This window comes from Ambystoma mexicanum, chromosome 1q, assembly GCF_040938575.1.
Source record: "Ambystoma mexicanum isolate Mex_15411 chromosome 1q, UKY_AmexF1_1, whole genome shotgun sequence".
In the NCBI taxonomy this organism is placed as follows: Eukaryota; Metazoa; Chordata; class Amphibia; order Caudata; family Ambystomatidae; genus Ambystoma; species Ambystoma mexicanum.
This window is the reverse complement of record NC_090922.1, coordinates 1,148,468,655-1,148,494,898: the sequence shown is the minus strand read 5'-3', so window position 1 is coordinate 1,148,494,898 and position 26,244 is coordinate 1,148,468,655.

Genomic DNA, 26,244 nt, shown 5'->3' with positions numbered 1-26,244 from the left:
TTAAAGACATTGGGGAACTTTAATACTCACGTGCCATTACTCCTTTCCACATCTAATCCAGTGGGTATTCCGGCACCCTGCAGCCGCTCCGAACTCGTACCTGCAAAATAAAAAGACAGTTAGAGCGCATAGTGAAGCAGGCAACAAGCGCTTACTTACGTGCTTCCAGGCGCTTCTATTCATCACACGGGCTCCATCTTCAACTCACTTCAGCCCGTCATCCGCCATCGCCGGAACCCTGCAAAACAAGAGACATCATTACTAAAGACTTTAAAGACATTTGAATGACTCGAAACTTACCGTTCGTGCAGTAAACGACGGACAGCAGTCCTCTGAAGTCAAGAGGCCTGCGCTACCTATCTAGTGAAGAAACTGGTTACAGCACCCTGCCCTGAGGCAGATGGAGAGCTCGGCATTCACTTACCTAAGGTGAGAGCGTTAACCTTTGGGGGTGTACAGGAGAGGAGAAGAGGAAAGAGATAGGGACACCCCAATAACCCCAGTTCATTAACCCCATATTTTCTATCTGCAGACATCTTACTCTACACGTCAGGCATACAGTGCACAGAGGTCCAGCCCAAAGAGCCAACCGGGTGCTACACATCACCTTTGAAGATACGGTAGTCGCCCAGTCAAGACCGGCGCCTCTGCGAGAATCAGGTGAGCGTTACAGAACGCAAAGCCTACCGCAAAACTCTCGCCCATGCGCTATGGAAACCTCGGATACTGACCCCCTAGCCCGGTTACTTGGGGAACTAAGGGCAGAAGTGCATGCAGCTCGTCAGGAAACGAATGCTCTAAGAAGGGAACTAATTATTTCCAAGGAGAGAACAGACAATCTTGCTAGACAAGTGCTACAGTCACAAGCCGGACAGACCCCGTTACCCGCATCAGGGGCAAATCTTCCTTCAACATCCTCTATGAATCCAGTGCAGATCAACCTACCTGGGAATGTACCTCTGGCTCCGCCCGAACGATTTTCTGGTGACCCAAAGAGGTTTGCAGTATTTATCAATCAGTGCCGGTTGCACTTCTTATGCCGGCCAGCAGCCTTTCCAACTGATCAAGCAAAAGTAGCTTTTGTACTTTCGTAGCTTAGTGGCAATGCGGCAGACTGGTCGATCCCTCTAGTTAATCAAGATGATCCGGTTCTCCATGATTTTCAAGCCTTTCAGCTTAGTATGAAAAAACTGTTCGCAAGACATTCACAGGGGCAGGCCTTGGACAATGAGCTTCTTTCGTTGCGACAGGGTAATCAAGACCTTTTGGCTTATATTGCATCTTTCAATAGACTAATAGTGGAAACTCAATGGCCTGAGGACAAAAGGATTACGCTGTTTTATAGAGGTCTACGTGGAGAGCTCAAAGACGTTTTAGCCCAAGTAGTGAATCCCCCACAAGACTGTTCGGATTATATAGACTTGGTCGTTCAAATAGATCACAGGCTGCAGAACAGGAAGGCCGATCGTTCCAAGTTTGGTGCTCGAGTATTTTCCAAACCGCCAACTCCTTCCAAAGGAGTAGACTCCGGGGAACCCATGCAAATAGGGGGTCTGAAAGGTCCTCTAACACAAAGGGAGCGGGAAAGGAGGAAACAGTTGCAATTATGCCTATATTGCGGAAACTCAGGGCACTTTCTTCGAGACTGTCCGGTGAAACCTGCCAAGAAGGCAGTAGGAGCTGCAGTTACCAAAGTTACAAACTCTGAGCAGGGAAACGACCTCGCCCGACAAGAATAGAGGTCCTCTTGCCGAGCGTGAAAACCAGTTCCGTGACCTCGCATTTCGTGATACCTATGGTCCTCATTAGCCCTGATAATCCGGATCGATTACATGCAATTGAAGCTTACGTCGACAGCGGTGCCATCGGCAATTATGTGGATCATGAAATGGTTTTGAGGATGAATCTACCTCTTTGTCCCAAGGCTGTAAAGGACGTCATTACTACGGTGGATGGTACGGAGATAGCCTCCGGGCCAGTAACGCATACCACTCAAGAGGTGACGCTAGTAAGTCAAGATGGACACCATGAGAAGATTGTGTTCGATGTGATCAAGGCCCCTCAGTTTCAGATTATTCTAGGAATACCTTGGTTAGAGAAACACAATCCTCTGATCGATTGGCGAGCAAGAACGGTCCAGTTTCCAGAATGTGTCTCTACTTGTCACCCTCCACCTGGTGTTGCACTGGCCGCAATTTCTTCAGAGACTCCCCAGTTACCTCCCGAATACCTAGAATACCAAGATGTTTTCCGGAAGGATCAGGCTAACTCTCTACCTCCTCATAGGTCTTATGACTGCCAGATAGACCTGATACCTGGATCTACTCCTCCTTGTAGTAGAATTTATGCCCTCACCGAGCCTGAGAACCTTCACCTTCGACAATACCTGGATCAATACCTGGCAAATGGGTTTATTCGTCCTTCCAAGTCCCCTGCTTCTTCAGCTTTGTTCTTCGTTCCAAAAAAGGAAGGAGACCTTAGAACTTGTATCGATTATCGCTCCCTGAACCAGATCACCGTTAAGAATAGATATCCGTTACCTTTGATCCCTGAACTCCTGGACCAAGTCAGAAAAGCATGCATATATACAAAGCTGGATCTTAGAGGAGCTTACCACTTGGTACGAGTAAAAGAGGGCGATGAATGGAAGACGGCCTTCCGCACCAAGTATGGGCTATTTGAATATCAGGTCATGCCCTTCGGACTTTGCAATGCCCCGGCCGCCTTTCAATATTTTATGAACGATGTCCTCAGAGAGCTCATAGATGTATGTGTTGTTGTTTACATTGACGACATCCTCGTTTATTCTTCATCGGAATCTGAACATTGGAAACATGTGAAAATGGTCCTCGAAAGATTGCGTCAACACAAACTTTTCGCTAAGTTGGAAAAATGTGTTTTCAACGTGACTGAAGTTGAATTCTTGGGATTCATATTATCACCTGGCGGAGTGCGTATGGATTCAAAGAAGGTCGATGCAGTTCTCAAATGGCCATCACCATCCTCCGTAAAAGGTGTGCAAAGCATGTTAGGCTTCGCTAACTTTTACCGCAGGTTTATCCCCGAATTCTCTCGAATAGTCCAGCCCATCACTGCCTTGTTAAAGAAAAACAAACGTTTTGAATGGTCTACCGAGGCGGAACAAGCTTTCCAGGATTTGAAGACTAAATTTATCTCTGCACCAATCTTAAAACACCCTCGCCCCGAACTCCCCTACATCGTGGAAACTGATGCTTCAAGCCTTGCCATGGGGGCAGTTCTATCACAAAAGGACCCGGTAACCAATCAGTTGCATCCCGTGGCATTTTGGTCCCGCAAATTCTCGCCTCCTGAAATCAATTACACGATTACTGACAAGGAACTTCTGGCTATCAAGTCTGCCTTTAAGGCTTGGCGGCATTATCTGCTGGGGGCCCGACACACCGTTACTGTGATTACGGATCACCGAAACCTGCAATATTTGAAGACCGCAAAAGCCCAATCCTCTAGACAACTCCGTTGGGCATTATTCTTTGCCGAGTTTGACTTCATAATTACCTATCGACCTGGTAAAAAGAACGGTAAAGCCGATGCCCTTTCTCGGATGGGAGTGGAAGAACACTTGGTCAACCCTAAACCTGTACCAATCATTCCCGAACAAAGAATTCTGGGTGTAATCGCCACAGAATCCATAGAGGAAGTTAAGGATAAAGCCAGGCAACTTGTAACTCCAGCAGACATACAGAATTGGCATCTGCAGGGAAAGGACTTTGCAGTAAAGGACAACTTATTGTATTTCCAAGAACGATTATACCTACCCAGCACAGATTTACAGAAAAAAGTAATCTCTTGTTATCACGACTCTTTAATGGAAGGTCATCCCGGTATAGCCAAGACCTCAGAAAAGATCAAGCGCTACTTCTGGTGGCCGTCTTGGAAAAAAGATATCAGAGACTTTATAATGTCCTGTGGAGTATGCGCCCAAAACAAGAGTCAAAAGGAAAGACCAGCAGGCCTCTTACGCCCTATTGACATCCCATCTCGCCCTTGGCATACGCTTTCTATGGACTTCATCACCGATCTACCTCCATGCTCCGGATACAATACGATTCTAGTAATCGTGGACTTATTCTCCAAGATGGCGCATTTCATTCCGCTCAAAGGCTTGCCAACAGCAGCAACTCTGGCCCGAGAATTTCTCGAAAACATCGTCCGACTGCACGGTTTTCCTTCGGTTCTGATTTCGGATCGAGGTAGTCAATTTATTTCTCATTTTTGGCGAAGTTGCTGTCAGTCGGCTCAAATTGATGTGAGACTATCGACCAGTCACCACCCTCAGACCGACGGACAAACCGAGAGGACCAATCAAACTCTGGAACAGTATTTACGCTGCATGCTGCAACAAACTGAAAAAACTTGGAAAGATATCCTTTGGATAGCCGAGTATGCCTACAATAACTCTGTCCATTCGGGAACTGGGAAAACCCCGTTTTTTCTTTTGTACGGCAGTCACCCTCGAACCTCGGAGTTGGATCCCCTCTAAGATCTTGAAACACCAGCAGTAGACTACCTGCATTCTACAATCACCCAAGCCTTTAAGGAAGCTGTTTCTCACCTTCAAAGGGCTAAAGAACAATACAAGAAAGGAGCAGATCAACATCGGAAGGAAGCCCCTCACTATCAAGTAGGGGATCAAGTCTGGTTATCCACCAAATATCTATCTCTAAAAGGGCCACGCACATTCAACCCAAGATACCTTGGTCCCTATTCCATCACTACCATAGTAAACCCAGTAGCGGTCAAGTTGGACTTGCCCCCGCACATGAAGATACATCCGGTCTTCCACGTCTCTCTATTAAAACCCGTGCAACCTCAAACCCGACTAACCAAATCTCCAAAACCTATCCTAGTGGATGGAGAACTCGAGTTTGAAGTCAAAAGCATTCTGGACTCCAAGATCTCCAAATCTAAACTATTCTACCTAATTGACTGGAAAGGCTATGGCCCCCAAGAGAGATCCTGGGAACCTGCTGAATATGTCCACGCTCCTCGCCTAATCAAAAGATTTCCCCGAACATTTCCTGACAAGCCAAAACCCCCGGAGAAGCCCGGTTTGGGAGGGGCCTTGAGGGGGGGTACTGTCATGATCTCTGCTTCCAAAAGGTCAGGGTTTTCCCAACTCCCTTGGAAGCAGATCCATAACCCAGGTTCCGAGTGCCAACCAGTCCCAATTGGGACCTTTTGGACCCAGTCCTGGCGCCAGTGGCACCAGGCTCATAAATATGCCCAGTCCCAGCGCTGGAAGCGCCGGGCTCATAATGCTTGGGTGGACTTACCTTCAGCAGACCATGCTGCTTACTTGCCTGCCAGTTGAGCCTCTGATCCTCTTCTGTTTGGAACTACTTTTCCTGTTGGGTGGGGCTGGAGCCACTCCCTAGATTCAGAACACTGGAACTCTTCTGGAAGGCAGGAACTCTTTTCTTACCAGGAACTCTTTTCTTACTTGGGCGTGGCTGTGGAAGGAGAGACCTAAGCACTACAGGAGGCTATTTAAACCACACCCGGTGGATGAATCTTGCTTTGCGTTATTCTGCAACCTCTGCAGCAGAACGCTCATCGTGTCTTCTGCATCCGGTCCTGGGCCTAAGGAAAAAGGCTTACCATCCTGAATCCAGTCTTCAGCAACACCTATAAAGACAAGAAAGAACAGGTTAGCATTCCGGCATCTGAAAGGCAAAGGCTTACCATCCTGAATCCAGTCTTCAGCAACACCTATAAAGACAAGAAAGAACAGGTTAGCATTCCGGCATCTGAAAGGCAAAGGCTTACCTACTCTTCGTGCGCTCCGGAGGTCTTCGGCGCTGCATCCCGCATCTGAAAGACAAAACAAGGTGCGTTTAAAGACATTGGGGAACTTTAATACTCACGTGCCATTACTCCTTTCCACATCTAATCCAGTGGGTATTCCGGCACCCTGCAGCCGCTCCGAACTCGTACCTGCAAAATAAAAAGACAGTTAGAGCGCATAGTGAAGCAGGCAACAAGCGCTTACTTACGTGCTTCCAGGCGCTTCTATTCATCACACGGGCTCCATCTTCAACTCACTTCAGCCCGTCATCCGCCATCGCCGGAACCCTGCAAAACAAGAGACATCATTACTAAAGACTTTAAAGACATTTGAATGACTCGAAACTTACCGTTCGTGCAGTAAACGACGGACAGCAGTCCTCTGAAGTCAAGAGGCCTGCGCTACCTATCCAGTGAAGAAACTGGTTACAGCACCCTGCCCTGAGGCAGATGGAGAGCTCGGCATTCACTTACCTAAGGTGAGAGCGTTAACCTTTGGGGGTGTACAGGAGAGGAGAAGAGGAAAGAGATAGGGACACCCCAATAACCCCAGTTCATTAACCCCATATTTTCTATCTGCAGACATCTTACTCTACACGTCAGGCATACAGTGCACAGAGGTCCAGCCCAAAGAGCCAACCGGGTGCTACACATCACCTTTGAAGATACGGTAGTCGCCCAGTCAAGACCGGCGCCTCTGCGAGAATCAGGTGAGCGTTACAAGTACCCCCTCGAATAACAGATCCAGGAGTAATCGAATTACCCCTACTAGTACGTCCACAATAGGATGGTTTGTACTAGTTCTGTTAGTAAATTTAGGTCTAGTAAAGCCAATGGTGACTTTACATGCCCGGGGAGACAGTAGTCAGTCCCCGGGTATGGAGTCTATGACAGAGGTCCGCTAGGACGCCCCAGTGTTACGGCACGTAGGGTGCGGTGTAACACACATAGAAAAACATATGAGACCCTATGGAGTAAAAGACCCCATAGCCCATAGAACACATCAACATTCAAAGGAATTACACACATTCATGTCCAAGAGTGGGAGAAAAAGAGTCTCACTCTTGGCAGGATGGAAAAAACAAACTCCAGAAATCCAGCAAAGCTGCTGGGGGACTCACTAGGTTAGGAAATTCAGCCTAAAAATTCTCCCTAACACTCGCCCCCCCCAGACTAAGGGACAGGAGGATTTAATCCACTCCTGGATGAATCTCATACCTCTAGTCGATGACATACATCCTAGAGAGACCATCAGCATTTTGGTGGTGACACCCTGACCTGTGCTCAATGGTGAAATCAAACCCTTGCAGGCAGATCGACCATCTCAATAGTTTTGGGTTTTCCCCTTTCATTTGCATTAACCATCTCAAGGGTTGGTGGTCAGTCTGAATGACAAAAGTAGAACCATACAAGTACGGCCTAAACTTCTTCAGAGCCCACACAATAGCAAAGCACACTCTTTCGATTGTTGCCCACCTTGTTTCAGGATCCTTCAGCTTGCGGCTGATGAAGCAAACGGGGTGCTCCCTACCTTTCCCATCCAGTTGACTGAGTACGGCACCTATTCCTACATTTGAAGCATCTGTCTGCTCAATGAAGTGTTGGCGGTAATCAGGAGCTCTGAGTACTGGGGCTTGGCAAAGAGCCTTTTTCAGGTTTTCAAAAGCCTGATTGCACTCCTAGTTCCATCTAACCTTTTTAGGGAATTTGGGCGAGGAGATGACATTCAGTGGAGAAGCTATGGTCCCATAGTTCTCTATGAAATTCCTGTAGTACCCAGTGAGGCCTAGGAAGGCTCTCACTTGGGTTTGAGTAGTAGGTGTTGTCCAATTTTGCACAGCTTCAATCTCACTGAGCAAAGGCCTTATTTCTCCACCTCCTACCTCATGTCCAAGATAGACTACCTTACTCTGTCCAATTCGGCATTTACTCGCCTTTATGGTCAGATTGGCTCGTCCAAGAGCCTGCAAAACATCTCTCAGGTGGGTTACATGTTCTTCCCAGGAATTGCTGAACACTGCAATGTCATCCAAGTATGTCATGCAGAAGTCCTCCATCCCATTCAGAACCTGGTTTACCATCCATTGAAACGTAGCAGGTGCATTCTTCAATCCGAAAGGCATTACCTTAAACTGGTATAAGCCAACGGGGGTAGAAAATGCAGTTTTCTCCTTGGCATCGTCGGTCAGGGCTATTTACCAATAGCCTGACGTCAAGTCAAATGTGCTGAGGAACTTGGCGGCGCCAAGTTCATCCACCAACTCATCTATTCTTGGCAAAGGGTGGGCATCAGTCTTGGTGACTGCATTAAGAGCTCTATAATCCACGCAGAATCTAAGTTCTTTAGATCCGGCCTATGGTACTAACACAACTGGGCTAGACCATGAACTAGTAGAGGGCTCTATTACCCCAAGATCGAGCATCTTGCTGACCTCACCTTTGATGTGGGTTTGTACGTTTTCTGACATTCTGTATCCTCTGCTTTTGACCGGCAGACAGTCACCAGTGAGTATGTCGTGCTGGCCCCAAGGGGTCAAGCCTGGTGAAAGTGACAACAGAGAGGCAAACTGATTCAACATAGATTTGCACTCTTCTTGTTGCTCGGGTGTCAGATTGGAGGAGAGATTTACTCCTTCAATTTTTTCGTCTAAAGGTAAGCCTCTGAGAAGATCCGGAAGAGCTTCACTCTCTTCTTCTTCCTCAGATGATGCTAGAAGCAACGCTCCTACATCGGGTCTTGAGACATACGCTTTGAGTCGGTTGGTGTGAAAGACTGTCAGAGCCTCCTTGGGATTGCCCAAGTCCACCAGATAGTTGACCTCTCAGAGTTTACCCACAACTCTGAAGGGTCCCATCCACTTGTCTTGCAAGGCCCTCTGCCTCGTTGGGATCATAACGAGAACGAGCTGGTCTTGAGCGCGCTCAACCATGTTAGCCTTTTGATCGTGCCAGTGCTTGACCAATGCTTGTCCAGCTTTCAAGTTATCGCTTGCTTCCGTCATCATGTGCGACATTCTCCTCCGGAGACCTATCACGTAGTCATTCACTCTGACTGGCTTGGGGGAAGGAGCACTCTCCAACCCCTCCTTAATCAGGGCCAATGGACCTCTGACGGGATGACCATAGAGAAGTTCGAAGGGAGAGTAACCTACTCCCTCCTGAGGGACTTCTCTATAAGCAAAGAGAAGGCATGGCAGTAGAAGGTCCCACTTACGCTTAAGGGGTTCCTCTAAAGCACCTATCATGCTCTTCATGGTTCGGTTGAACCGTTCTACCAACCTATTGGTTTGTGGGTGGTAAGCTGTTGAGAACTTGTAAGTAACTCCACAGGTTTTCCACATGGCTTTCATGTAGTGGGACATAAAGTTTGACCCCCTGTCAGAGATTACTTCCTCAGGAAACCCGACCCTAGTAAAAATACCAAGGAGGGCCTTAGCCACAGCCAGAGCTGTAACAGTCCTCATAGGAATTGCCTCAGGATACCTAGTAGCATGGTCTACTACAACAAGTATAAACCTGCTGCCTGAGGAGGTTGGAGGATCAAGGGGACCAACAATGTCAATCCCTACTCTCTCAAATGGGACTCCCACAACTGGGAGAGGCACTAAAGGTGCCACATTCTTGGAGCCAACCTTACCAGAGGTCTGGCAGGTGTGGCAGCTCCTGCAGTGTTTTTCCACTTCGGCCCTCATCTTCAGCCAATAGAAGTAGAGAGAGAGCCTTTCCTTAGTCTTCTTGAAACTCAAGTGACCAGCCAAAGGAATCTCGTGGGCTAACTGCAAGAACTGTGGTCTGTTCTCTTGGGGTACTACAAGTCGTTTGTAGTCTCCAGGTGCAGACTCGGTCGGTTCACTGTAGAAGAGGCCAACTTCCCAGTGCAACCTGTATTTCCCAGGCTCTTGCCCTTCAGCCTGAGCTTCTGCCTGGTGGCGAAGACCTTCCAGAGTTGGACATTCTCTCTGTCCCTTACTGAAGTCCGCCCTGCTGGGTCCACCTTCTGCCAGTAAAGACTGCAGCTCAGGATGGTCAACAGGATCCAGATCTCCAATGAGTTCCTGGCCTTCTATTAGCTCTTTCTCAGAGTCTAATTCTACCACACAGGGTCGTACCTCCCTCTCAGCTTCAGCCAGAGGTGGAGTTATGGGTGTAACGTTGGACAACCACGGGGAAGTCTGTGTTGGCTGCACTGAAATGCCGGCTGCTGGTTTCGGGGCAGAAGTCTTAGGTTTCCCTTTCGCTTCTGTTTTCTTTGAGACAGCGGCCGATAATTCCAGTGGAGCAGGAGTGATTTCTTTCTTCATCATCTCCTCGAGAGTACCGCACATGGTCCTCTCTCTTGCGGGTCTGGTTAGCTCCTGTAACCGTTTACTAGGAGGTCTGGGAGTATGCGATACAACTCCGAGAGTTTTCAAATCGTTACCCAACAGTACGCGTCCTGGTACCTCACTCTGTATGCTGACAGGTATCTTCACAGTCATGTCGTTACACTGGATGAGAACTGGTAATTGGGGAAGCATCTGCACAGGCCCTCCAGCTAAATTGGTGAGGCGTTTGGGTGCCTTAGCAACATCCTCAGCCTGAAAAAACGATTTATCCACCACAGTTATGCTGGCCCCAGTATCCCTAATGGCAGGAGTCTCCTGACCATTCACCTGGACACTGTCCTTATAATACTCTTTAGTATTATCGGGGATAGAATTATAGACATCTAAATTCTGTTGTTCCCACAACCCCAGAGATACTAAAGAAACGCTGGCTGAGACTCCAATGGGTTCGTCAGCTAGCAGTAGAAAGTTTCCACTTGCCATTTGGAATTCCTCCTCTGGAGCGAAGGCTAAGGAGACAAGCTGGACCCCTGAAGGTTTACCCTTACATCTGGGATCTCCTTTCACGTGGTCAGTCGAGCCACAAACAAAGCATTTACCGAATGCTTTTTGGAATGGTGGCTTGTTCTGGCCTCCTTCCGGTTTTACACCAGAAGAAACACTATTCTGCTGCGGTTTACCTTGTGGATTACCCTTCTGGTTTTGTTTGGGGCCCTCTTTGGAATTTGAGTTATTAGAGTTCTCTTTTGAGTCTTTTCTAGGCTGTTTTCCCTCATCCTTTTTCTGAGTTGCCCCAGAATCCTTATGGGTAGCCCTGTTGGCAACCCATAAGTCAGCAGCCCTAGCTAGCTTCCGGGAATCCAATTCCTTCGAATCAGCCAAGTGCTTTCTGAGCTCAGGAGAACAGGCATCATAAATAGACTCCAACATAAAAAGAATCTTCATACTCTCATAAGTGTTCACTTTGTAAACCTTAATCCATCCCTCTAAGTTTTTCAACCCTTCACTCACCCAGGTAGCCCAAGGGGTACCATCATGCTTTTTGAGGGTTCTAAACCTCTTAAGATACTGGAAAGGGGTCTTCCCAAATCTAGCTATCAAAGCTAGTTTCACACTTTCGTAATCCGTCTTATCCGCCTCCCCCAATTCCATTACCACATCAGTCGCAACAGGAGGGAGCCTAGAGAACAACCAGGGAAGTAAATCGTTCCCGGTGATGTCCTGGAGCCCATGATTGTATTCAAACAGTTTTAACCAATCCAACACATCCAATCTCGGTTCATACATACCCACTAATTCCTTCGGCATCCGGGGTCTTTTGGGACTGGAGCTCCTAGAGGAACCAGAGGAGAGAGAAGCACTTTCCTGTCATATATTAATAAATGAGACAAGTTATATGCATATCCAATCAATCAATTGGCAGGTTATCCCAAGGACTCACCGTTACCTCTTCCTCCGACAGACCCCTTTTCGGTAGTGGAAGGCTCTTCTTGTTCCAAATGGAGAGAAGATAATGAAAGCCTCCCAAGTACCTCTTCCCCCTCCCGGATAAACCAGGTAGAAGAAGAAGTCCCAGGGAAACCCTCTGGGGAAGAAAACCCTGTTCCGAAGGTAGCGGTGTGTTGTCCTCCGTTGCAGTCGGGGATTTCGGCGAAGTCAGGAGGGCGTTCGTCTTTGAGAAGAAGAAAGAGACTGGTAAGTATCAGAGTGTAACAGAGGGATAGAATGTAAGGTAAGAGGAATGTGGATTACCCTTAAACCGGAACAATAGGGGGAAGATGATGGTAGTCAGAATCTTCCGAAAACCTCTGAGAAGCAATCGAGGCGGAGCTAAGATCTGTTTTGATGGTGCAGAGTCTTGCCAGTGTGTTTGAAATGCCGGTGCGTGATGTGCCTGTTACTAAGCGAAGAAGAGGATAATAGTGAGTTGTGAATGTTAGAATAAGCGGGATTGGAGGTAATTGGTTATATGGGATTGGGATGAGGCTTACCACGGTCCGGAATGGGACCGGATGGCAAACTTGGTTGATGAAGAGGAGGAGACCGCGAACTCGGAAAACAAAGAGGTAGTTGGAGAGACGCTAGAATTTGAAAACAGGAAGTTTAGAAGCTGAAGACAGTATTTCGCAAGTCAAATTCTAAGACCTAGGAACGAACTTACGTAGCGTTGTTAATGAGGAGTAGCAACGCAATGCCGTGTTGATCTCCGGGACTGATATACCCACCCTCGGGTAGGGAGGCAGTACTTCCGGGAAATCAAGGTGTGCTGAGGCTAGACTCGCAACTCCAGTTACGGCGGCCATCTTGGTAGTAGAAATGGCTGACACCCGCCGTCCTATGGTCCATCGATGCCACAAAGCCCAGCGTCTCCGAAGGGGCGTGACAGTATGCCCCCTCAAATGCCCCGGGCCTCCCGGTTTGGACGGATGGGACAAAAAGAACCGGCGGACCAAAGTAGGAGCATGAACCGCCGATGCCGGTTCCCAAGAGCGATCCGCCGGAGAATAACCCTTCCAGTCAATCAAGAACTGTAGACGACCCCGGAAAATGCGTGAATCGCAAATTCCCGCCACTTCATACTCGGGACCTGTCGGGGTGATGACAGGAGAGGGTAATCCTTTCCGTGCACGGGAGAAACGATCCGCCACGTCTTTCTTCAACTGCGAGACATGAAACACAGGATGAATCCTGGACCAGGATGAAGGGAGATTGAGCTTGAAAGCTGATGACCCTATACGCTTCAAAACGCAGAAAGGGCCGAAATATTTCGGGGACAATTTGGATGGTACCAGATGACGAGGCAGAAATCGAGATGCCAACCAAACCAAGTCTCCTGGTACCAACCGCGGAGCCGGAGTACGATGTCTGTCAGCAGAGCGTTTGACCCGGATCTGGGCCTCCCGAAGAGAGGTCTTGGCTGTTCGATGTCCCAACTGGATGGCATCAACGAGAAGATCCACATCGGGAAATTTTGAAGTGGAGACCGGTCCGCTGGGAAAACACTGAGGATGGTATCCGTAGGAGCAAAAAAAAGGGCTGAATCTCAAGGCTGAATGTCGAGAGTTATTATACGCGAATTCAGCCAAAGGCAACAAGGAACACCAGTTATCTTGTGAGGAGGAGATGTAACAACGCAAATATCCCTCAAGGGTCTGATTTAGGCGTTCCGTCTGACCATTTGTCTGCGGATGGAAACCTGAACTCAATGCCCGGGAGATATGCAAACTCTTGCAGACTTGCTGCCAATAGCGAGATGTATATTGTGAACCTCGATCAGAAACAATGGTCTCAGGTAATCCATGAAGGGAAAAAATCCGTGAAAGAAAAACTCTTGCCATCTGAGCTGCGGTGGGAATCCGCGGAAGTGGAACGAAATGTGCCAATTTTGTGAAGTAATCGATTGTGACCATGATTACTGTACAACCGTCTGATGGTGGCAAATCAACTATGAAATCAGTGGAAATCATTTGCCAAGGACGGTCCGGGATCGGCATTACTGAGAGGAGTCCTGAAGGGGCGTTTCGAGGGCATTTTGACTGCAAACAGATAGCACAAGCGGACACATAGTCTATGATGTCTTGAGTCATTTCCGGCCACCAGAAGTTACGTTGGATCAACTCTTTAGTATTAGCCACACCTCGGTGACCCGCTAGGTATGAGTCGTGACAGAGATTTAGAACTGTCTTTTGCAGTTCACTCGAAGGGAGGAAGAGCTTCTTGTCCTTATAAGCACATCCTTGGACCAAGTTGAGTTTCCAGGTCGCCAGTAACTGTGGATTCAACTGAATAAATTGCAAAGTGGAGTTAGCCACGTTCTGTAAAAACGTGGTAACTACTTGCACGAATGTGGCTCTGGGAAACAGAGGTTCCGATCGAAAAGGCGTAGAAGAGGTATAATCCTTTCTGGACAATGCATCAGCCTTGAGATTGACTCTCCCGGGAATGAAGGTGAAAACAATCTCATACGGTGAAAAGAAGTGTGCCCAACGTGCCTGCCTGCTATTTCGGGTCTGAGCATACTGTAGGACGCGTAAATTACTGTGATCAGTCCTGACCTCAACTGGGTGTCTTGCCCCCAGGAGAAGATGTCTCCACTCTTCGAATGCCTTTTTTATAGCTAATAGTTCTTTTTCTAGCACTGAATAATTGATTTCAGAGGGAGACAGTGTTTTAGAAAGGTAAGCTATAGGACATTCTATTCCTTGATCATTTTCTTGAAGCAAAACGGCCCCAAGGGCCTGATGAGACGCATCCGATTCCACAATGAACTTCTTGGTTTGATCTGGAGTAATCAGTATGGGTCCTGTGAGAAAATGTTTCTTCAGGTTCTCAAAGGCAATGTGTGCCTCCCCGGACCAAAGGAATTTTACATTCTTTTTAAGAAGTGTCGTCAGTGGAAGTATCTCTTGCGAATAGTGTGGGATGAAACGTCTGTAGAAATTGGAGAACCCCAGAAATCTCTGCAGATCCTTAATGCAGATTGGTATAGGCCAATCTGTAATAGCTGATACTTTTTTAGGGTCCATGGATACCCCATTTGCAGAGATTATGTACCCTAGGTAGGCAACCTGGTTTCTGTGAAACTCACATTTCTCTAGTTTGCAATAAAGGTGGTTGTTGAATAGTCTCCGTAGTACTTCTTTCACGTGCTGACAGTGTTCTGATGGTGATGAAGAAAAGACCAGAATATCATCTAAATAGACAATAACTGTGTGAAGAAGAATGTCTGAAAAGAGGTGGTCCATAAAGCGTTGGAAGACTGCGGGGGCGTTGGATAGGCCGAAAGGCATTACTTTATATTCATAGTGTCCCAAAGGAGTACGGAAAGCTGTCTTCCATTCATCGCCAGCTCGTATACGAATGAGATGATAAGCCCCGCGGAGGTCCAGTTTTGTAAAGATGGTAGCTCCTTTAACGGCTTCTAGTATATCTGGGATGAGAGGCATAGGATAGCGATCCGGGATGGTGATCTTATTTAAGCCTCGGTAATCTATACACGGTCTGAGTTCCGTAGAGTCTTTCTTTGGGATGAAGAACAAAGAAGCCCCCGCTGGTGAGGTGGATTCTTGAATAAGTCCATTGCAAAGATTCTTTTGAAGATATTCTTTAAGAACTTCACGTTCCCGTCCAGATAGGACATACATGCGACCGAAAGGAATCGGTGCATCTGGAACTAGTTCCAGGGCGCAGTCGTCTCTCCGATGTGGGGGTAGTTCAGCATATTGAGATTCGGAGAACACTGTCTGATACTGTTTGTATTCAATGGGTAATTCCTGGATATGGTTCAATACAGAGATGGAACCCGGATTTTCCAACATGGAGATAGTGGGACGAAACCCAACCGCACCGTCCGAAAGACAGTGCGTCAAACAATGTTCAGATCCCAGAAAAACCGTGCCCGCCTTCCAATTGATGTATGGGTTATGAGCACGAAGCCAGGGTAGTCCTAGAATAACTGGATAGTGGGCTGTACGGATTACATCAAAGATAATGGATTCTTGATGGGAGGAGATATTCATCCGCAAAGGTATAGTTTGTTCCTTTATGGGACCTGATGTTAACGGACTACCATCCACGGACTCAACTGGGATTGCCATTGTCTTGACTGAACATGGTATATTATGAGCGGTCTTCCAGAGGGTATCAACAAAGTTCCCTGCGGCCCCACAATCTATTAAGGCCGTGACCGGAATGGGGTCTGTATCTCCCCATTTGATCTGGACATGTAAGGCCAACATAGTAAGATCGGGGATCTCCGTAACTTGGGAAGGTATCAGATAAGATGAGGAACCGTTTACTGACTCCCTAGCCGCGGTTCCCCTGGCGGTTGGGAGATGGCGTTTCCCTGACTTTTGGCTGGGATGAGAGGACAATCTCGAATTGCGTGTTCTTTGGAACCACAATACATACACAGGCCCTTGACTCGACGTCTATGACGCTCCTCTGGAGTAAGGCGACCTCTGGTAGTCCCTATCTGCATAGGTTCATCTGTTTGTGATCTTCCTACACTAGGAGGGTATGTCATAGGTGGTCTCATGGAGCGGCCACGACGACGTTCCTTCACTCTTTCTTGCAGTCGGTAATCCATCTGCATAACCATGGTGATCATCTCTGCCAAATTCGGAGGTCTGGGTACTCGGGAGATCTCATCCTTTAGCTCTTCGTTTAATCCTCTGCGGAATATTGTGATTAGAGCATCGTCCGCCCATGACGTACCAGCTGCTAACTGCTTGAAATTGGTGATATAAGACAATAGATCTTGAGATCCTTGTTTGTAATCTAATAACTGCTCTTGGGCTGAAATCGTGATTTCCTGACGGCTGAACATGGCTCGAAGACTATTCAAAAAGGCAGGATAAGAATCTAATAAGACATTATTGGTAGTAACAAGAGGCGTGGCCCATGCTAACGCGGACCCCGTCAAGTTTGCAATCATGTGTCCTACCTTATCACGGTCGCTTTGAAAAAAGGCTGTCTTGAAAGAGAACTGAACGGTACAAGCCTCGATAAAAGTCTTGAGTTTATGAGGATTACCATCGTATAAACCTCCTGGGATAGGGCCAGGAGGCACTTCGGACCAGCTAGGGACTCTGCCTGCCTGTTGTCGGAGGTAAGCATTCTCTTGTTTTAAAGAATGCACTTCATCTGTCAGAGCCTGTACTGCAGTGACTAATTGCTGTTGTTGTGAGGCGTCCATGTTTCTTAGTAACCCTGAATCCCTGAGACAACCTGCTCAGATATACTTTATATTTTTAGGCGTTGCTAACTGTCATATATTAATAAATGAGACAAGTTATATGCATATCCAATCAATCAATTGGCAGGTTATCCCAAGGACTCACCGTTACCTCTTCCTCCGACAGACCCCCTTTCGGTAGTGGAAGGCTCTTCTTGTTCCAAATGGAGAGAAGATAATGAAAGCCTCCCAAGTACCTCTTCCCCCTCCCGGATAAACCAGGTAGAAGAAGAAGTCCCAGGGAAACCCTCTGGGGAAGAAAACCCTGTTCCGAAGGTAGCGGTGTGTTGTCCTCCGTTGCAGTCGGGGATTTCGGCGAAGTCAGGAGGGCGTTCGTCTTTGAGAAGAAGAAAGAGACTGGTAAGTATCAGAGTGTAACAGAGGGATAGAATGTAAGGTAAGAGGAATGTGGATTACCCTTAAACCGGAACAATAGGGGGAAGATGATGGTAGTCAGAATCTTCCGAAAACCTCTGAGAAGCAATCGAGGCGGAGCTAAGATCTGTTTTGATGGTGCAGAGTCTTGCCAGTGTGTTTGAAATGCCGGTGCGTGATGTGCCTGTTACTAAGCGAAGAAGAGGATAATAGTGAGTTGTGAATGTTAGAATAAGCGGGATTGGAGGTAATTGGTTATATGGGATTGGGATGAGGCTTACCACGGTCCGGAATGGGACCGGATGGCAAACTTGGTTGATGAAGAGGAGGAGACCGCGAACTCGGAAAACAAAGAGGTAGTTGGAGAGACGCTAGAATTTGAAAACAGGAAGTTTAGAAGCTGAAGACAGTATTTCGCAAGTCAAATTCTAAGACCTAGGAACGAACTTACGTAGCGTTGTTAATGAGGAGTAGCAACGCAATGCCGTGTTGATCTCCGGGACTGATATACCCACCCTCGGGTAGGGAGGCAGTACTTCCGGGAAATCAAGGTGTGCTGAGGCTAGACTCGCAACTCCAGTTACGGCGGCCATCTTGGTAGTAGAAATGGCTGACACCCGCCGTCCTATGGTCCATCGATGCCACAAAGCCCAGCGTCTCCGAAGGGGCGTGACATTTCCATAGACAACTTTTTCATCTCTAACTCGTGATTAAGTTCTATTTCCCTGAGTCTTAACTCAGCTTGCTTCTGCTCAGCCTGGGCATTCATCCGTCTGAACTCGAGCTCTTGGTTTCGTTCAGATTGAGCCAAGAACCGTTTGTATTCTAATTCGAGCTTCATTTTTTCGAGTTCAAAATAAGCAGGGTTACATGTGGGACCTGGTATGGGCCCCGTAGGCACAGCTTGTAAGGCAGGTAGAGGGGCAGGGGAGACAGTTTCGTTAGCCTCTCCTTCCTCTTCAGCCTCTTCATCACTATCATCAGAATTATGATTTAGATCAACACCATCACTTTGATCTACATTTGCTGGAAAAATTGGTTCCTCTGAACCAGTACCCAGACTTTGGTTCGCCAGCAATCTCTCTATTAGTTCTAACTTCTTGCCCCTTACAGAAAGATTCTCTTGCCTACAGAGAGCTCGTAAACTCTCAGTATTTTCACCTGACAAGGATTCTTGACTGTAAACTTCCATCGTAGACATGTTTTTGAAAGTTGCTTTTTTAGTGCTAAGCTTTGTGGTTAGTTATCCTAAAGTGTCGAAAAGCACTCTAAACTGTATACTCGATACAAATCCCACCGCTGTACACCAGTGTTAGGCGGAAACCTGTGCAGTTCCCTCTGGGACCACTGCAAAAGATTTAGGACTACAGGTGTTTGGCAGTAAACCCACTTGGTAGCAGTCTGTACCATACAGATTCACTTGGTAGCTGTGGCTGAGCAGTCAGACCTCTCTCAAGAAGAGTTAAGCAGTATGTGGAGTATACAATATAGGGCAATTCTTCACAGTAAGACAAGCAAACACGCAACAAGGCTTCAGTGTAAAGATATAAAGGTATTTATTTATAACGGAACATCTATAGAAAACACTCTGGCACTATCACGGCAAACAATTCAATTACAATTACTCTACGAAGAAAACAGATCAATCCCCCTAACAATAGTTCGACAAGTCTAGGTTTTACCAGCATCACTTATTTGCAGACAGAGGTGTATGCTTCAACCTAGATGGCACTCTAGTATTCGTTAGGACGGGAGAGAAAAATAAGTAGGTTACGAAATCAACACAGTTCAATAATTCACGGGAAAATGCAAGGCAAGAAGACAAGAACCACAATAGATCATAAAGTTCAGAGGCCAGGCCCACTCGGAGAGAGGCAAGGCGATATGTCCCAAAAAGTCTCTTTGTGGAAATATGTTCAAGTCTGTGTAGCAAATTGTTATTGGAAGGGGGGACGGGACAGTGCCCCCTCGAATAACAGATCCAGGAGTAATCGAATTACCCCTACTAGTACATCCACAATAGGATGGTTTGTACTAGTTCTGTTAGTAAATTTAGGTCTAGTAAAGCCAATGGTGACTTTACATGCCCGGGGAGACAGTAGTCAGTCCCCGGGTATGGAGTCTATGACGGAGGTCCGCTAGGACGCCCCAGTGTTAAGGTACGTAGGGTGCGGTGTAACACACATAGAAAAACATATGAGACCCTATGGAGTAAAAGACCCCATAGCCCATAGAACACATCAACATTCAAAGGAATTACACACATTCATGTCCAAGAGTGGGAGAAAAAGAGATTCACTCTTGGCAGGATGGAAAAAACAAACTCTAGAAATCCAGCAAAGCTGCTGGGGGACTCACTAGGTTAGGAAATTCAGCCTAAGCAGAGAATTCTCCCTAACACTTTATTTAGTCTTTTTAAATTCACAGACCCAATACAAACTATCTTACATAGAGTACTGGAAAGGGTTAATAATTATCTCTTTTTGTCTGTCTCTCATGGAACATTATTTTGTTCCCCTTTCTTTAAGAGTTGGCTGGTGGCAGTGGCATCTACCCTATTTTTCCTACCGTGGTCTATATAAATAGCCTTGGTACTGTTTTAGGCTAAGTTAGTAGCCCCGAACTTAAATCCGCTGGACCCCTTTTATTTTATTTCGGTTCCGGCTGGGTGTAATTTCGCCATTTCTTTTTGTAAATGTCTTTCTCGTGTTTTACTCTGCGCACCAAACCAGGTTTGGTTCCTTTGTTCGCCGCCCTTTGGTAGGCTTCTGCACAGAAGCCCTCCTTAGGCACCTGAATGTCCGAGGGAGACAGGATGTGACGGAAAGATTTGAGACTCCCTGCACACGGTCTCCTTGGAGACCCATGTCGCACTCTGTATGATTGGCTGTGGTGACTGTCCCACCAGGACAGCCACCCTGCTGTGTGATTGACAGCCAGGCTGTGTGAATGGGGGAAAACTGCCTAAAAAGCAGGTCTCTGGGACTTGGAAGGCAGAGTCACCACTGGATCGAGAGAACCAAAGAGAAGCTGACAGAAGAGGACCACTACCAGGACTGAACCTCGCGGTGAAGCCCTGCTGCGGTTCTGAATCTCCAAACTTCGACAACAGGGAAGATCTGCAACAAATCTTCTCCCCTTGAGCTGGTGGGACCAACCAGTCACCAAACTGCAAGCCAGGCCTCCCTCCTCTGGTCGAATTTGCTCTGCACAGCTACAATGAACCGCATAGCCAGGAGGACTGGACCCTGCTTGCGTTTTAAGGAGCGCACCTTTTATTCGTTGCTTTGCTCCGCTGCTGGTTTCTTCCCTGGGCAGTGCAGGACCCGCCAGTCTTCCTCCTTCGTGTCAGTCCGACAGTCGCTTCAGGAACCGTGAGCCTGCAGGATCTGCCAGGAACATCTGCCTCAGCTACAGCATTCTTCTGCTCTAAAGGTACTGTGTTAACCCGGTTGTTCGTTACGTCCTACTATGGTGAAAGTGTTTGAAATCTTTCGCCAATCCGGGGGCTTGTCCTTCTCTACTCTTTAAAGTAACTTTTCTTCCGACGAACTTAGTTTCGAACTCTTGGCAAAGACTTAACCGCAAACTACTCTGAACTGTGTGATCCTCATCAAAGACTCTGGTCCATTGACTTTGGCTCAGGCTCCTTGATTTGATTTCCTCACTGTAGTTGCCTTTTCTAGATTGCCCTGCTTACTTACTTGTTGGTGCTGCTTAGTTTTTGTCTAACCGTGTCTTTCCCTCCCTTTTAAATTACTGGAGTGCCATTTTGCTCACACTTCATTTTGAGCTTAACTTGTCCAGAATCTATTGGGTGGTGTGTAGTATATTAAGAGTGTGATTTTCTGATACTTTACTTTAGTGAATTGTTTTACAAATGATGTGTAAATAAATGTATATTCTTTTACTCAGAAACCTTCAGCCAGTGTTTGCTTGAACCATAGTAAATTGCTGTCCTTTGTGTAACTATTGATACTGCTCACTTTACTCTTGAGATAAGTCTGGCTGCTCAGCCATCACTACCACTTCACTGTGTAGGACAGGCTTGTACCAAAGGTGAATTTGTACTCTCACTTGTAGTCTTAATTGTGTGTGGTGTTCCCAAAGGGTACTGCCTACAATTCTGCCTAACACCGGTGAAACCTGTAGTCCCTCATCTCAGTCCCTCCACCCAGTTCTTTGTCTCAGTACTGCTCCTTGTACCATGTCCCAGTCGTAGTCCCTTGTCTTAGACCTATTTTGAATCCCAGTCCCTCGTCTCAATCCTACACCTAGACCTACTACCAATCCTTCATCTCAGTCCCTCATCCCAGCCCTAATCACAGTGCTTGCCCCATTACCCCTTCTGGTCCCTCGCCCCATTCCTGTGCCTAAATCGTAATCCTAGTCCTACTCCTAGTCACCATCCCAGTGTGTTGCTCCCCATTTCTCATCAAAGTCCTATTTCAAGTCCATTGTCACTGTCCTATTTACCCTAGTCCTAATGATTTATCTCAGTCCAACTCTTTATCCTTTGACCCAGTTGCTTAACCCATTCTCTCGTCATAGCCTTATTACTTCATCCCAGCTGATGGTACACATTCACTCTTAGTTCTTGGTGTCAGTCAGTCACTCCACTATGACTCCTAGTCTCTCATTCTAGTCCTACTTCTTCATTCCCGAGTTTTGTCCCTGCTCTACTCTTCTACTTCTCACTAAATCCTACCTCTAGTCCCGTGTCCCAGACCGTTGCCTCAGCCCTAGTCCTAGTGCCATGTCCAAGTCTTAGTCCCTACTATGAATATTATTCTCAGTCCCAGTTCCTCGTCCCAGTCCTACACCTAGTTCTCCTCTGAGTCCTACTCCTAGTACTTTTCCTTGTCCATTTTCACAGTCCTACTGCTAGTCCTTCGTCACAGTACCACTTCTGGTCGCTCACCAAGTCCTACTTTTGGTCCTACTCCTAGTCCCTTCCCTCATTCTAGTCCTACTCCTACTCCCTTGTCCCAGTGTGTCATTCCCCTACATCTTGCCCCAGTCCTATTTCGAGCCCCTTGTCCCTGTTCTACTTGTAGTCCCATGCCCCAGTCCTAGCACATCATCCCAGTTTAACTTTTAGTCCCTCATCTCTGTCCCTCAACTCATTACCTCATCACAGCCCTACTCATAGTTGTTTGTCACGGTTACTTGTCCATGTTCTACTCATTGTAACTGGTAGCCATCCCTCACCCCAGTCCCACTCCTAGTCTGTTATCCCAGTCCAACTTCCTCATTACAGTTCCTTGTCCCTGCCATACTCATAGTCTGTTGTCTCAGTCGATCACCAAGTCCCTCTACCACTCCCTTGTCTGAGTCACTTGTCTCAGTCTTATTCCTAGTAACTCTCACCAGTCCTACTCCTGGTTCTTTGTTCCAGTCCTATTCTTATTCGCAATTCCAGTCCCTCATCCCTGAATCTACTCGCAGGGCCTCATTACGGGCCTGTCTTACTTGTAGTCCTGCTCTACAGCCCCATGTCCTTTATCCCAGTCCTACTCATTTGCCCTCATCCCAGTCCTTTACCCAGGTCCCTCATCCTGGTCCCACATCGTCCCTCCTACCATTGCTACTCATAGTCCTTCAACTCAGTTCCTTGTCCACACCCTACTCCTAGTACCTGGTACCAGCCCCTCATCCCATATACCCCATACTCCTTCATTCCAGTCCTTTGACCTGCCCTACTCCAAGTCCCTTCACCCAGTCCCTCACCAAGTCCTACTCCTCATCCCTTGCCCACGTCCCTATTCCTCTTTCCAGTCCTACTTCTGATACCTCTTCCCAGTTACTCCTGGAACCTCAACCCGTTCCTAGTCCCTCATCTGAGTCCTATGCGTAGTTTCAGACACTTCTCCCAGTCTGCGTGTAGTCCTACTCCTAGTCCTTCATCTCATTCTTACTTCTAGTCCCTAATCCCAGACCTATAACTGTTCCTTCCTCCCAATTCTACTTCTGGCCCCTCATCCCAGTCCTACTCCTGGTTCCTTGTCCCTGTTCCTCACTGAGTCCTACTCCTAGTGCCTCTTTCCTGGCCTACTCCTAGTTATTTGTTCCTGTCCTATTCTTAGTCCCAGTCCCTCATCCCAGTTCCCATCCCAGTTCCCCATCCCAACACCTACTGCTAGTCCTTCATCACAGCTCCAATTCTGGCCCCTCATCCCAATCCTACTCCTAGTCCCTCATCCCAGTGCATTGCCCTGCATCTCTTGTCCCAGTTCTATTTCTATGCCCTTGTCCCTGTCTTACTTGTATTCCCTTGTCGCAGTCCTAGTCCCTCATCCCAGTCCTACTCCTAGTAGCTTCTTCCAGCCATACTCCTATCCACATTCTCCAGGTCACTCTTTCCAGTTGTACACCTTCGTTGCAGTGCTAGTCCCAGTCCTGCACCACAGTCCCTTGTCCCAACCCTACTCCTATTCCCTTGTGCCAGCCATAGTCTCTTGTACCAGGCCCTCACCCCACTCCCTGCCCAATTGCAGTCCCTTGTCTGTCACCCCAGTGCCACTGTAGTGCCCCCTCCCAGTTCTACTCTCGGTCCCAGTCTACCATCCACAGTCCTTTCTCCCAATCCTCCTCCAAGTGCCTTGCCCCAGTCCTATTCTTAGTGCCTCATCCCATCCCTGCTATTAGTCCTTCACGCTAGTCTTAGTCCTTCCTCCCAATCCAACACATAGAGCCTCATTACGAAGATGGTGCTCCCGTAATGAAGGGTGCCGGTACGGGACCGGCACCCTTCATTACAGGACGCCCTATTATGAGGTGTCCTTAGCGGGTCTCACGAGGGGACCAGGGAGCTAATAATGGGCCCGTTATTTGCTCCCTCCCCATTCCCATTGAGCCCTATGAGGTCTCAAATGGGGATGGGTTTTTCCAATGAGGACTTACCGGGTCCTCCAAGGTTGGAATAGCCCGGTAAGTCCTCATTGGAGGAACCCGGTACTGGAACCCGGTATGGAGGCAGTCATGCCCTTATTAAGGGCATGACTGCCTCCATACTCGTAATGAGGCCCATAGTCCTTAATCTCCATCTCTCCTCCCAGTCCTAGTCTTAGTCCCTTGTCCCAGTCATACTCCTACTCCCTTATCCCAGTCCCTTGTCCCAGTTGCACTCCTACTATCTTGCTGTACTTCTACTCCTAGTCCTTTATGCCAGTCCCTCTCTTGGTCCTAGGTCCTACCCCGTGTGCCAAGCCACACTCTTACTCCTAGTCCCCTGACCCAGCCCTACTTCCAGTCACTCATTAGAGTATCTACTCCCTTCTCTGAGTCCAACTCCTAAGGCCTCATCATAGGTTCCGTGGTGTGGCCAGAAACAGTGGTAATGCCGTGGTAACAGAGTTACCACGGCATTACCTCCACGTTACCACACCGCCGAACTATGGGTTTGGAGGTAAGGTGGAGGAAAAACCTCCAACACAATGCTGGAAGGAATTCCTCCACGTTACCGCCCCAAAATGGCAAATCGGTGGAACTACTGCCGGTAGAATTACCGGTGGTGGTAATTCCGCCAAATTCTCCACAGAGTCCTATCACTACCACTTGTAATGTGGTGGTAATTCCAGACCAAGTGGCAGTAACAGTAAATCCATTTGGTGGTACTTTGGCAGATTTACCACCGAAATACCACCAAACTTGTAATGAGGACCTCAGCCTCTTGTTCCAATCCCAGTCACTTCTCCCATCCTAATCATAGTCCTCCACCCCAGTCGTCAATTCCAGTCTCCTATCTCCTTGACTATTTCTAGCAGTACATGTTCTCCAACACATGGGGCCTCATTACGACCCTGGCGGAATGGGTTAACGGGTGCCGCTAATGGAGGCAGACCCATTAAACCCATTCCGCCTCATTACGAGGTTCCCTCGCGGGACCCGGTGAGAACGCCTGGTAAAACCAGGCGACCTCACCGGGTCCCGCGAGGGGACCAGGGAGTTACCAACGGGCCGGTCGTAATCGGCCTGTTGTTGGCTCCCTGCACCCATTCCCATTGAGCCCTATTGGGGCTCAAATGGGAATGGGGAAGGTCTGGGCCTGGGTTCCCTGAAGGAGGAATTACTGGGCCCTCCAAACTCGGAATGGCCCGGTAATCCCCCATTCAGGGAACTCGGACCCGGTTTTGGTGGCAGCCGGGCCCTTGTTAAGGGCATGGCTACCGCCAAAGTCGTAATGAGGCCCATGAAGGCCTCATTACGAGTTCAGCGGCATGCAGGAAAAGAGTCAGTAACGGAATTACTGCTACTTTTACCACTCTGCCGAATTAGAGCTACCTGTAAATGGGTCCTAATTCTGCCACTTGCTAATTACTGCCAGAATTATAGCAGAAAACCAGTGGAATTACTGCCGGGGTAAATTCCGCTAGCAGTATTAGTGCCATAAATAAATAAAAATGGTAACTACGCCACATTACAAGTGAAAATACCGCCAAAAATCATCCGTAATGCCGCCAAAAACACAGTGCTGTTACCTCCACTTAAATGATGTAGGTAATAGCATCCAGGTGAGGAAAATTACCCCACAGGTGCCTATAATAGCCCACGCCTTCCACAAACATACTTTCAAACAACATGCAGCCACAACCAGACATGAACTAGGGGATCCACAACTGACTACTGTTCATTGAGCTAAAGTGACATGCAAGACCACAGCCGGGAAGGAGACAGGCACCACAAAGGCAGAGACATTGGCTGACAAACAATTAGTCACACTCTATAACTTGGACCGGCACATAGTCTCAGACCGGCAGAGCCTGATTGAGGCTAATCGCCGGAGCACCATAGCCATCAGAACTTCCATCTCACCCATGGTAATGCTGGTGTCTGTCCTATACTTGTGTGCCACGGGCATATTCCAGCACTGCATGGGATGTCCCAGCCAACATTCTCAAAAGTACTGAATCAAGTGTTGGATACGCGCATGAGGCATGTGCATCAGCACATCTTCCTGCCCACCATCCAGGGTCAGGTGCA